This window comes from Megalopta genalis, chromosome 6 (assembly GCF_051020955.1).
Source record: "Megalopta genalis isolate 19385.01 chromosome 6, iyMegGena1_principal, whole genome shotgun sequence".
NCBI classification, from domain to species: Eukaryota; Metazoa; Arthropoda; class Insecta; order Hymenoptera; family Halictidae; genus Megalopta; species Megalopta genalis.
In genome coordinates, this window is record NC_135018.1 from 19761014 (window position 1) to 19774120 (window position 13107).

Consider the following 13107-nt stretch of genomic DNA (forward strand, 5'->3'; position numbering starts at 1 on the left):
TTTGTAAATATTATGTATGTTTATTGCGTGACAGTTTCAGAGAGAATTGAAAGTTGTTTAATTATTTTCAAATGTAATAACAGTAATACGCACTCGGGGTTAACAGATCACTGCCAAGATAATCGTTTTATTGAACCAAGTATTCGAATATTCGAGTACTCGCGTGGACGACATTTCAGCAAGTAGTCTCAGCCCTGTATTAGGCTGTTGAACACTTGTGTTTAGTTTAGTAAAACGGGAAGAAATTCTTGCGATGCTTTATTAGCGATATTGTTTGCAATAGCATGTTGTGTACATTACTTTTTATAAGATAATAGATGTTCCTCATGATCGTTGAAATGCGTCCGAATTTCTGGATGATGAAGAGATATGATGATCATTAGAATGATAGGCTGTAAAAAATTATTCGGTTGAACAGAGTTATTCGACGCAACGTTCGCAAAGTATACTAGAATAACATAAATAAAACGGCTGTTATTTTAATTATTTTGTATTATTCGACGGCATTTTCATTGTTTTCAGCGTATTGATGTAATTGCATATCAGAAAATTATTACATTTTCTTTGGACAGTTTTTATTTGTACAGAGTGTGTTTTGTAAATTAGTATGTTCTATGTACAAATTCATCATTCTACGAATAAAATATACTTTTTGTTATTTCACAAATTATGATTACATGTTTCGGTTTTGAGCGTTTTCTTTTTTGATAAATTTTCTATTTCAATAAACGCTACAAGCGATTACAAATCCGAAATTACACGTAGTAAGGAATGCAATGTATGTTTTCTATAGCATAATCGTAGTTGAACGCATCGCGAATTCTCGATTATTCAAATCGTAACAGTCTTTCAAAAATGTTTACTTGTTTGAGAAACAAAATTGTGCAATCTTTTGCGATTTCGTCACAATTCTCGAATTCCTATAGACTTCGAAAAATAGAAGTTCGATTTACGATATTTCATTTTATTTCTATGATTTTTACAAAATTATTTTTGAATTGTACAAATTTGTCGAAACAAGAATCAAAAGAACAAATTAACTTACTTTGTTTGAATAATCGAGGTTTAATAACACAGTATTAATTAACTGTTATATTCATTGTATATTTATTTTAAACTAAGTTTCATCGAAAATGTTTAAAACAGTTGAAATAGCTTCGGTAAGAACTTGGCAATTAAATATTATATATATGTTTTAATATCTCACAGATCTATGATTTATGATTTTATCTTCTTATAACCTTACGATAATGTAATCTTTTTTTCTTATAAATTATATCATCGAAAAATTGTGATTCAAAGCTATAATTTACACTGTGAATTTCGTTGATTTATTTATAAGACAATTATTGTATATGCAATTGCTAAGTTAATTTACTTACGAATATCTGTTTAAACTGAGCCAATCTACGTTTGTACATACATTCTACATGTTTGCTGTAAAGAAACAAGTTTTTAGAATATAAACACTGTGTCTTATATAATATTAATAAGAAATAATTTATACCTACAAAATTGTAAAAAAAGTCTAGACTGTAGAGCAATATCTTCTTGTTAGAATTAATGGTGCTTTTTCTATTTAATTCCATATCGATGTAAAAAAAAGAAGAAAAAATACAAACATCGTTCAGTAAATTAGTTTTTAAAAAAAAAGCTCTTTGGTGCTATTATTATTTCCAATATTATCAAATGTATGCATCGAACAAATTCTTAAAACATTTTCAGAGTATTGATTGTAAATGTTCTCAGTCAATAAAAAGAAACAAAAATTTGTTATCGACATTTCAGAAAGTTAAGCTTCTTAGTGCGAATCGAGTATTCTGTATACCTGATTTCCATTACAGTGCGTACAAATGGTAATAAATGAAATGTAATAAATTACAGAAGTAACTAGTAACCGACTGTGCTGAATGAACACGTGCTTCACTTCTGACCGAAATCTAACTGAGGGAGCACCGAAGACCCCACAATAGGGGAGCCATCATGTATATTAGTCAATGTTAAATATTTTTTTAGAGTTTTTATCCTTAAATGGAAGGTGAGTTAAAGTGAGTTTGTTTCAAACATCTCCGTTGTTTCTAATCCTTAAAACGATTAGGGGTAGAAAAAAGTGTCATAAGACAAAGTTGACTGATATATAATGAACTATGTCCTGATAAATCTTGTAAATTTATTTTAACACATGTTTCTGATATCTTTATTTGATTTTTCGGCGGATAACAATTATTTTTTTCAGTTAATAATTTATTTCTGCGTTTCTTATACTTATATACTAGAACTTAGACAAGTCTTACACTGGTATAAATACTTAACGCTTCCTGTTGTAAACTGCCTTGTCTTAGCAACAAATCGTTTTTTATGTCCATTATTTCCTAAACGACGAAGAGCCTCTGCTTTTCCATTGCGTGCCATGTTTCCTAAAACTCTTCCTAATTGCATATAACAATTCACATAATAAAAAATTGTCGACTAGAGATCTCAGTCTTGCTGCAATCAGAGAATAATTTCCACCCTCTATAAATGGTTATTATGGATGTATAGTCCTCACGCGACAAGAAGGCACCTTCGTGTTTACGAATTTACTATTTTTTTTTTACTATTCCTCCTGGAGAACTGAAATAAAAAGAAATCGGAAAGGTATACACAATTGCTAGAAATAATTTTAATACCATTTATGCTAAATATTGGTGATGACAATGTGATCTAGTATTCTATACCTCGTCTGTGATTAAGCACTCGTAGTAATAATGAAGTATAGAGGATACTCGCTTCTTGCTAATGTGCCTAAACTGTCGGTAACGCTGAGCGCGACATCGAAATGCTAAGGGGGAGGGGGGGCTTATGATTCCCCAAATCCTAGATAAAAAACAATACAAGATGCAATGCCTGCATAGATCTTAAATCTATGTCTGTGAATCACCTCTGACATCGACAAATAGATTCTGTTCCATGCTAAAATTGATGTATGTTCCATTTCACTGAAATGCTTGGTATGAACACTCTCATTTCCTCTCTGGTAATACAATAATATGAAAAGTGTTATCATGGAGAATCATATGTTTCATAACACAATTAAAATCAAATCTAATTTACTAGTTAAATTGGTTTTGTTAATGGAGTGAGAATTTGGAGCAAGTGATTTTAATGTCCTGATACTAAATACATTCCATCGCACACTTTCTCAAATTCAATTTATTAGCCTATAATAAGGGTACTATTAATGCTATTTTTAATTTCACATCACTAAACAACTTCTTTGTATGGAGAAGTATTAAATTTGCTTTTAATGAAACCATATTTTTGTGTTCTGAAATTTTGCAACACATATTGCTGCTTTAAAAGTAAGTATGAAATTGAAATATACTTGAAACCAGGAGTCCATTGAGCTAAAATAAAATATTCCAACAAACTTAAATTATACAAAAATATATAATACACATAAACAGAGGAGAAGTGACAATTAGATTCTTAATTAGAGAAATGATATCGCAAAGATGTTTTCATCTTTTAGCTATTACTATCACTCTGTTTTTCAAATTTCTCTCATCTATAACAGACCAGATTCTGCTCAATCTAGTTTGAATTGTAAACTTAGACCAAATGTATACTAAATTTCATAAACTTATGTGGTTACAACAGTTCAATGGCGTTTCTACTTATGCTTCTGGATAGTTATCTATATTTGTGCAGAAGACTTTACACGAGTCAACTATACTATATCTCTTTTATTATAATCATTTGTTGATCTGAAAGTTTCAATAGTTTTATACAGTTTCATCGAAGAATATTATATTATATTAGAAATACACAAATAACCTAAAACCTAATGAAATCCTAGAATAATTTTAACTTTATTATCCAATAACATGTACAATTGTAAAATAGTTGAAATTAAAATATCTAGAGTAGTTGGTAAGAATTAAGACTGAAGAAGGTGCCTAATAATTCATGATGTACTAAATAAGTGTTAAAAAATAGCTATATTTGTACATCACACATGTTGTACAAAAAGAAGGAGAACTTGAGAAAAGCTGGGAATTTAATCTCAATAAAAAGAATCATACATCATGAATTTTAATTAACATTCCACATTGCTCAATTAACACTTTGCACTCTAGACATATTTAAACGTTAGAGCCCAAATATTTAATTCACTTCAATATGTCTCATAGACAAAAACATGAAGAATTGAGCGTAATAAAATACTACACGCAAACTGTGCGGTAATTATTAGCAGTGCTGCAACCTGAAAATCGCAATTCGGCTGTAAAGGATTCAATGCATCAATGTATAAAATAACTGCCTTTTTTAATTTTATAATTTGATTTCTTACCGTAAGTTTGCGTAAACGATTCCCAATTTTCTCACCCCATAACAACAAGTGATAAGAGAGATCCGGTTACTGATAAAAACATCCCAGGAATATTCAAAGGTGCAAATACTTGTTACAAGTGCCCAAAAATCCGTTGTCACCGACGAGGAACGATTTCACTAAACAACAACCTAACCTACCTTGTTTTCAACACAGCACCGACGCGACTGTGCTTATCTAAAATCGTTGCTTTCAACCACAACAATTTCCCATGAAATGCGACACCACGGACTACGGACGGTCATGTTTCGTGTTCCTCCCTTCCATCTCGATTCCGGGGTGCACCGTCAGGTGTCCTCAGATTCTGCTTCCATTGCATCAATGCAGTGCTCGCGAGAGCAACACGTTCAGTCGGCGAGCGGGTGTCGCGAGTGTGTAGTCTCTCGTTGGTACATTCGCGTCTGGAAAATAATCTTGTAGGATCAGTCATCAGTGTAGCGTTATGTAGACGGCGCGAGAGAGAGGCGAATGCGTACAGGGACGCTTTCGATTCTGTGGGATCTGTATATGACGGACAGATATGCGTGAGGTGGCAGTAACGCGTTACCGGGCCAAGTCTTTCGGTGTGTGTCAGTGAAAGAAGAGAAGACCCACGTCGGGAGAGAGCGTGAGCGCGCGCGCGCGCGCTTGCCCGCGGCAAATCGTGCCTGCTTTCGTGTTTTCGACATGGCTGGGATATACCGTTACCCGTGAACAGTTTTTTTTCTCTCTTTCTCTCTCTCCCTCTCTCTATATTTTCTCTCTCTCTCTCCCCCTTTCTCTTTTTTTTCGTCTTTTCCGAATCGTATCCCCCATTTTTCTACAAATCTTTTCGTTAACCCCCGTGTTCGGTCGGGCTCGACGTGTCTACCCTCGATGAAGGCTCGGTCATAGGGGTGAATCGGCGGCCGCGGATTGAATCAATCGCCGCGCGACGGCTACATGGAAAAGTTTCGTCGGGCACGGGGCTACGCGGAACTGGCCAGCGAACCAAGAGCGGTCCTGCTGCAAGGTTAGGTAAGTTGTATTGGCAGAGCCGAGCCCGGCCCGATTATTTTCCTCTTCGCACACACTGTTCGGCCCTGCGGACGCGTTCGAGCGGCTCCATTGATTTCCGACTACGCGTTTTCCGCACGGTTACTCTCCAGCCCTATCCGCGGTCGCGTATACAAGCTGACTAATATTTCTTTTTTCATCTGTATACGCACACTAAACAGCGAGTTCATTTGACACTTACATGCATGTATGTGTATGGATGCACCTCCTCTACGCGTATATATGTATCTTCAAGTTCTTCCATTTTCTCATTCATTCGACTCGAGACCTCTGATCGGATCAAGTTTTATCGGCGTGTAAATTATGGACGTGATTCTTTCGCTAAAGGCTTCGAAAGCAGCGGCTTAGTGGCATTTACTGTTCCTCCATCGTTCAAACGGAATGTCAGAAGTTTTCCTTAACCCCCGCAGTAAATGGTAAAGAATTCCGCCGATTACACTGGCGGCATTATTACAATGTCGATTGGAGATCACTGTTTTTCAAACCTTTTGTAAGATGATCGTACCGTGTTATGCCGATGATGGACGTTTTTTTTGAGACCCCTGTAGCTGTGATCCTCGGACCTGTTTCGACTTCTGCGCAATTTTCTTGCTAAGTGGGTTTTGGTATACGTATCTTCGGGTTATGTCAGTCCTCCTGATAGGCCTAATACTAATCAGTTTAATCCTTTCAAGGATATCGTTACAACAGTCATCTACACGTGTGTGGATGCTGTATTTTTTTTTAGTCTCTTAGGTTCGACGACATTTTACATAACAATTAAAGAATTAATTGTTTAAATAATCGATTTATCTTAATTCGAATACGCTTAATTAATATTAAGCTCTAATATATTGTATATTAATATAAAGCTCTAATTCGAATTAGCTTAACGAGTGGAAATACAAGCTCTGTGTTTAAATTCAATAAATCTTTACAGAATAAATACACGAACAAAGAGTGCGGACGTTTTTCGGTTAAGAGTTATTCCGTTTTAAAAGGTGTACGAAATATTCGTAAATCTGTACGAAATATTCGTAAATCTGTACGAAATATTCGTACACCTTTTAAAACGGAATAACCCTTAACCGAAAAACGTTCGCACACTACGTTCTTGTATTTATTTTGAGAAGATTTATTGAATTTAAACACAGAGCTTGTATTTCCACTCGTTAAGCTCGTGAACAGATAATTCGATTATTTAAACAACGGGAGATCAATATTTATTTGTATGGTTGCTGCAGCAGATATCATTTTAATATGTGATTGAATTCATTAAGAAAAATATTATTATATATAATATATAAAAATAATAATAATATAATATAATAATAATATAATATAATAATATATAATATAATATATATTATATATTAAAAATACTATATATACATTGCAACAAATCTTTCTAGAGAATCCGTTCTTGGTAATTAACTTATTTAAGTATAGAAGTAGAGAAAAATAGATATAAAAGCGATACGAATCAATCTACGCCAGATAGTGCGTGTACATACAATGTACATGCTTTTAATTTAATCGATAAAGAAGATACGACAGCGTTAGATTCATATTCTTTCGGCAAATGAATAAGAACAGGTATCTCGAAATTTAATCTCCGCTAAAGATGGTTACTGGCGAATAATTTTCAATTTACGTTGTAGATGCATCAAAATTGAAAATTTGCCTAATAAGTAGAACTCGATACACCGGCAAGAATAAGCGAGAGCCGCCGTTACACACGTACAAGCGAACAAAGGCGTAACCTATTCGCGTGGATGTAGTAGCGTCTACGTGTGTACGCGCGTATCTTAGTGGAGTGCAGGTGAATGGGAAGTGTTGTGAAACTCGAAGAAACGAGTCCCAGTTCACTGGGACGATTCCTTTCGTGCAAGGAATTGACTCGTGTGCGTAAATCTGCGCTCCTTCGTCTACAAGAAAAAAATAAACGACACGTGCAAATGTCTAATAATCAGCCGTTAGTTGATTATTATTTAACCCGTGCAGTACACGGCCTAGATCCATCTAATTCCTTGTAGACCAATTTTCTCTTATATATTTTTAAAATTTACTTGTTTAAGGTCGACGTTGATCTTCACATTCTACGTAAGACGGGTAATTAATTATTTCTTAATATGCGAAGAAAAGGAATTTCGGTAGAACGATACTAACTCAATGACAAAGTGGACACAAAATTTGCCGTATGAGGGTTAAATGCTGATTGTCCATTTGTTCGGGGTTATTCGATAGATAATTAATATAGTAATATATTATTTTATTTTATATATAATATAATATATATAAAATAATATATATGTAATAAAATAATTATATTATGTAATAAAATAATTATATTATATAATAAAATAATTATATATATATATGTATAAATAATATATAATAATGATATAATTATATATATATATCATTATTATATATTATTTATACATATATATTATTTTATATATATTATATTATATATATAAAATAAAATAATATATTACTATATTAGTAATATAACGGCGCTAAGATATATATCTTAGCGCCGTTGACGAATCGTGTTATCGATTAAATGAAATATTAATATAATATAATTAATATTTATATTATATATATTAAATAATATAATTTAATTTAAAAATTATATATAATATAATATATATATTAATTATATTATATATAATATATTTATATTATATTATATATATATATATTTATATTTATATTATATATAATATTCAAGATAATAAAAAGACCATCCTCAAACAATTTAGTTTTATTATTAAATCTTCTCGCAACTATGCATATGTTGTTTCCTCGAATATTGCGAACTCGTACGCCGAATTTCGCAGAACCGTAAGTCTCGCTTCGCTCGTTTGCATTCGCTATTTTCTTGGTCTGTCGATTCTGATCGAGTTGTATTCACCGTTAGCTCAGTTCTGTTGTGTCTTAATTGGTTTGCAGGTGTGCCTGAAATCGTCTTAATCGAAGAAGTAAAAAACTGCTGGTGCAGCTAGCGTCTTCAGTGTCTTTATTGTACGGTATATTGTCGATGCCATGATTTATTCGCGAACGATCTCCGTTTAGGTCTGTCGTACGTGGTGTCGGTCGTATGTTTCGCACGTGATTATGGTCGTTGGGAACGGTGTTCAAGCGACCACGCCAGCAGATCATCTGTTCAGGGCTTAACAGTATGTAATTAGTAATTAGTATACAAATTCCCGGCTAGGAAAAACATGTTTAATGACATATTACTGTACCATGGTATTTATGTTAATCGTCTTATGCGGACAACGTTATCATTTGTTTTTGCGGTTGTAAATATTCCTGCAATGTCGCGGCACTTCTTTGTGAAAGTATTACGTGGTTTCACAATAAACGGATGTCTTATATTTGGTACCGTTACATCGTGATGGAAATTTCTATGCACGGTAATTTCTCCCTAATTCGCACTCAGATTGCGCACAAAAATGGACAATTTGGGAAGCGGGGATACGATTATTCGAACCTCGCGGCGACAATCGGCGAGTACAGAAACGAGCTACGAAGTTTTAATAATGATTTCTTCTCTTCCGAAATTGTCCATTTTTGCGCGCAATGTGAGCGCGAATTAGGGAACAATTACTGTAATACTTATTTGCTGCGATTGATGCGGACAATTTCTATTTTGCGCAGAAATCCGTACATACATATAAATATATGTATATGTATATTATATATATATTATTATTATATATATTATTATTATTATTATATATATATTATATATATAATAATAATTATATTATATATATAATTATATTATAATTATATTATATATATATATATATTATATTATATTATAATTATATTATATATATATATTATATTATATTATATATATTATATTATATGTATATTGTATTATATACATTTAGTATACATTATATATATAATGTGTTCAGGGTCATTTAATTTTATCGTGTAACTATTTCCTAAACTGTACATTATTCGAGAAAGTGTTTCAAATATAACTGATTCTATTTATGCGCATGATCATCGCCAACTGTTTAGATAGAGTCTAGTTATTATATGGAACTGTAACTGTATCCTAGCAATTAGTCACGCTTGTAGCCAATATTGGATGAAACAATAACTTGAAATAAAAAAATGGAAGTATATCCACAGACTATTTACCAAATTATATTGGCATCAGTATTGATTGATCATTTAATTGATTATTTTGTTTCATATTAACGGAAATGCTAATTGATGAAATTATTGGATTTTATATGAACATATACATGTGTTACACTCATCGACAAAACGATAACACATTGCGCAATTTTGGAATTATTCTACGTGGATTTTCATCTATTTTATCATCTATTATTTTCATCCATCGTTCGGAATGTTCGGTTCAAATATTTTTATATCACGAAGTGAACTCTGTGAAATGTGAAATGAACTTTCCGGGCAACCCAACACATGCGCGCAAAGTTGGCATCTCAAATCTCCGCAGCGTTCGAGAGGCTATTGTGTTGCATCGGTATTGTAAAGCACGAGATTGTGATGTGATAAAAACGGCTGCCAAAGTTTCGCGGAATTAACGCGACTGAAGGGTTTTCTTTTTTTTTAATGCAGTAACGTTCACTGAAATTTGAAAGGTTTGGAAGTCGGAGGTAAAAATTCTCGTGTACCAGGGTAGAGTTTGTTTATCCAGGAATTGATTCGCGTAAAGCCAGTGTAGATAGACAAAGTCCGACGATTAAGAGCCGGCATTTAAAGAGATATCGCGACCGTCAGAAAGTAAACGTGCAATAAAGAAAATTTCATTGTCAGTAATTACTACCTTATCTTGATAAGTGCTGTAGCAATGGGTGGCTTAGATCTGATTAGAATAATAATCACAATGTAAATCGAACTGTTCTTATGGATTTTATTTATCTTCACTTTATTTTATTTTTATCTTATTTTACTTTAGTTTTGTTTACTTTATTTTACTTTATTTTATTTTATTTTATTCTGAACAATCCTATCTTTATTTATTTATTTATCTATCTAATTTATATCCAAATAATCCTCCGATACTGCATTTCAACGTATAAGACAAAAATAACTGAATTTAAAAGATTCATTATATCATGAATATTTTTTACGCTCGCGGTATTTCTTTGAAGTACGTTTGTTTTCTTTCTCCTAGTTAGGTTTATTCTCTGGTCCCGTCTACTATGTAGAGAAACCTTACCATTATCTAAGCTTGCCACAGTCATTGGATCGTGCAAATTTAAGCAAAACGGATTTGTCAAATTAGATAACGATTTATAAACGATGGTTTATAAATATCGATTCATGTAAATCGTGTCTGTTCGTACAGATGTAGAAAACGAAACAAACGTTGCCAATTATACTTATCAAAAATATGTTTCTACAAAAGTTGTTCGGTACAGAGGGGTACGTTAGATGATATAAACAATATTTCTACAAGTGTAGTGGTGGGGGAGATACTGAAGCAAAATTAATATTTTAAAATAGGACCTCGTATCATTTTATCCATAATATAATAATCGTCTGTCGAGACGAATACAACGAGCTGCAACATGATACCATTCCATGCAGCAAAAAATGACATAAACGAAACGCACATGCGGCAAATGAACGCAAGTCGCTAGCCGAACTCCACGTGAGCAGTGGCCAGCCTCTGTGTGCCAAACAACTTTTACATAGCGGCATATTTTTAATGACTTTAATCCCTCGCGAAATATTCCGTCGAGTCCGCTTAAACGGATCAGCCTGTATCGCGTACGGCAAGTCCCGTCTTTTTACTCGTCGAGCTTTCGTTCAAGGTTTCGAGAGCAATGAAATGGAGCGCGTAATATCGGAATAATAGAGGCTCGAAGAGCCAGCGTCGCGGAACGGCGACCCGTTGTTTATTATCGCAATTACGTAAACGCGATAAAATCACTGGCATTCATCTGGAGCGTGCGAAACAACGAAAAACCGGTGGAAATAAAAAGGCGAGGACACGAGAAACGATAAGCTTATCGTCGCGCCGGTGTATCATTTCGACGATATTTTCAATGGCTGCAATCTGTTCACCTTATAATTAATGTCCGATCTATCGTTACAGTCGATGGCCACCGCACATTATTTAAATGCGAATGCAATCGTTTCGATTACGAATATAACATCGATTGCAATTCTGTACGTATTACGGCGGACGAACAAGAGCCGCGCGCCTATTACTGCGGACGCGAATACTCGCGGTTTAGAATTCAAAATATACGAAAACTTACGGAAACAAACCGCGCACGGTTACGCGCAAAATTGAGCGTACACCTTTTGAAACGCAATAACTTTTTTGAAACTGGACCAAGTGACTTGAATTTCTTTTCTTTTGACCATACAGAGACTAGTATAGTAGACTAAAATGCATTTTTTAAGCTCGCTGTTATTTGGGATGACAAAAGAAAAGAATAAAAACTCTGGTATTTTTTAACTTTTTTATCTGAGCCTGTAACAAAAATTTAAGAAATGCCATTCGCAGGTCTCGGTAATTTATATGCGTCCTGAAAATTTGATAACCTTGCTGTCGAGGTTTTCGTGTATAAGCCTGATGCAATTATTTTCATAATGTTTCGCAAGCATTGCAGCTAACCTCATCGGGAGGTCAAAGACACATTGGTATTTACTGACGCGTGCATGATGGTGTTCCACTCAATATAGTGCAGCCGGTTCACATTCCAATTTATAGCTTACCAATCAAAATAATTTTTTAATTGGTCTGCTGAATAATTGAGAAACTGGGAGCTCCGGATTAAGAATGCCGATCTAAGGCCGGTCTCTAAAAGATCGATCTTTTTTTGGCGTTCCTACTTCAGATTGAATTAGGTCAAGGTTGTCTTTACCTATGTTGATCTTATTTAGGGTGCTTCGTCATCCCAATGTTTCTCTATATAATAATTTCTCCCTAATTCGCGCTGAGATTGCTCGCAAAAATGCACAATTTTTGGGAAGCCTTGCGTCTCGTTTTTACAATTGTTGACAATCGGTAATCAAAAAGACGAGCCGCATGGCTCGAACAATCGTATCTCCTCTTCCCAAATTGCCCATTTTTGTGCGCGATCTCAGCGCGAATTAGGGAGAAATCACTGTAACGCGTGGACGAACAGACATATTTTCCAAGATCGGTGGGAGAAGGTTTAAGAACCGGAAAATTCGGGAAAGTGATCCTTTTAGTGGACAACTGCAGTGCCCATATTTTGCCGTCTGGTGCAGCGAACGATGACCATTTGGAACTGATGTATTCCTCCCCGAACGCCACGCCCATAATCCAGCCAATGGACCAGGGAGTAATTGCCAAAATCAAGTTACGCCGCAGATTTCAATTAGCGGATGAAGTGTCGGGGTATCCCGGCGGGTTCGAGCTATTTTACAAACAGTATAGTTTGCAGGATTGCGTAGAGATTTCAAATGTTTATCGGGAGGAGGTGAGTCAGCGGAATATACGCGATTCGTGGAGACGCGGGCTCGGTGATAATCATGGGGAAATACGGTAATTTCTCTCTAATTCGCGCTCAAATTGGACACAAAAATAGTCAATTTGGGAAGAGAAGATATTGTTATAGTTATATAATAGACATAGTTATATAATATTTCATAGTTCTGCGCAGTTTTTGTGCGCGATCTGAGCGCGAATTAGGGAGAAATTCTGTTTCCTCGCGATTATCTCCGTGTTTCCACGA

The 13107-nt window shown here is 34.4% G+C and overlaps 1 protein-coding gene and 1 long non-coding RNA gene across 4 annotated transcripts in view; one reads left to right on the forward strand and one right to left on the reverse strand.

The window, feature by feature from the left end:
• Positions 1–245: 245 nt before the first annotated feature.
• Positions 246–4670, reverse strand: LOC117223873 (uncharacterized). Of its 2 annotated transcripts, XR_013033705.1 has the most exons (4): positions 2718–4635; positions 2314–2613; positions 1383–1437; positions 246–392 (listed from the first exon to the last, which is right to left on the reverse strand). It is a non-coding gene; the product is annotated as an uncharacterized LOC117223873 (long non-coding RNA). The 2 variants fall into 2 exon arrangements; XR_013033706.1 differs by lacking the exons at positions 246–392; positions 1383–1437 and having other exon boundaries at positions 2151–2613; positions 2718–4246; positions 4334–4670.
• Positions 4671–4724: 54 nt separating this feature from the next.
• Positions 4725–13107, forward strand: part of fdl (fused lobes) — a 71441-nt gene continuing 63058 nt past the window's right edge. For both annotated transcript variants that reach the window (XM_033476440.2, XM_033476444.2), the window contains exon 1: positions 4725–5368. The gene's annotated coding sequence lies outside the window, so the exon portion shown is untranslated. The remainder of the gene's footprint in view (positions 5369–13107) is intronic.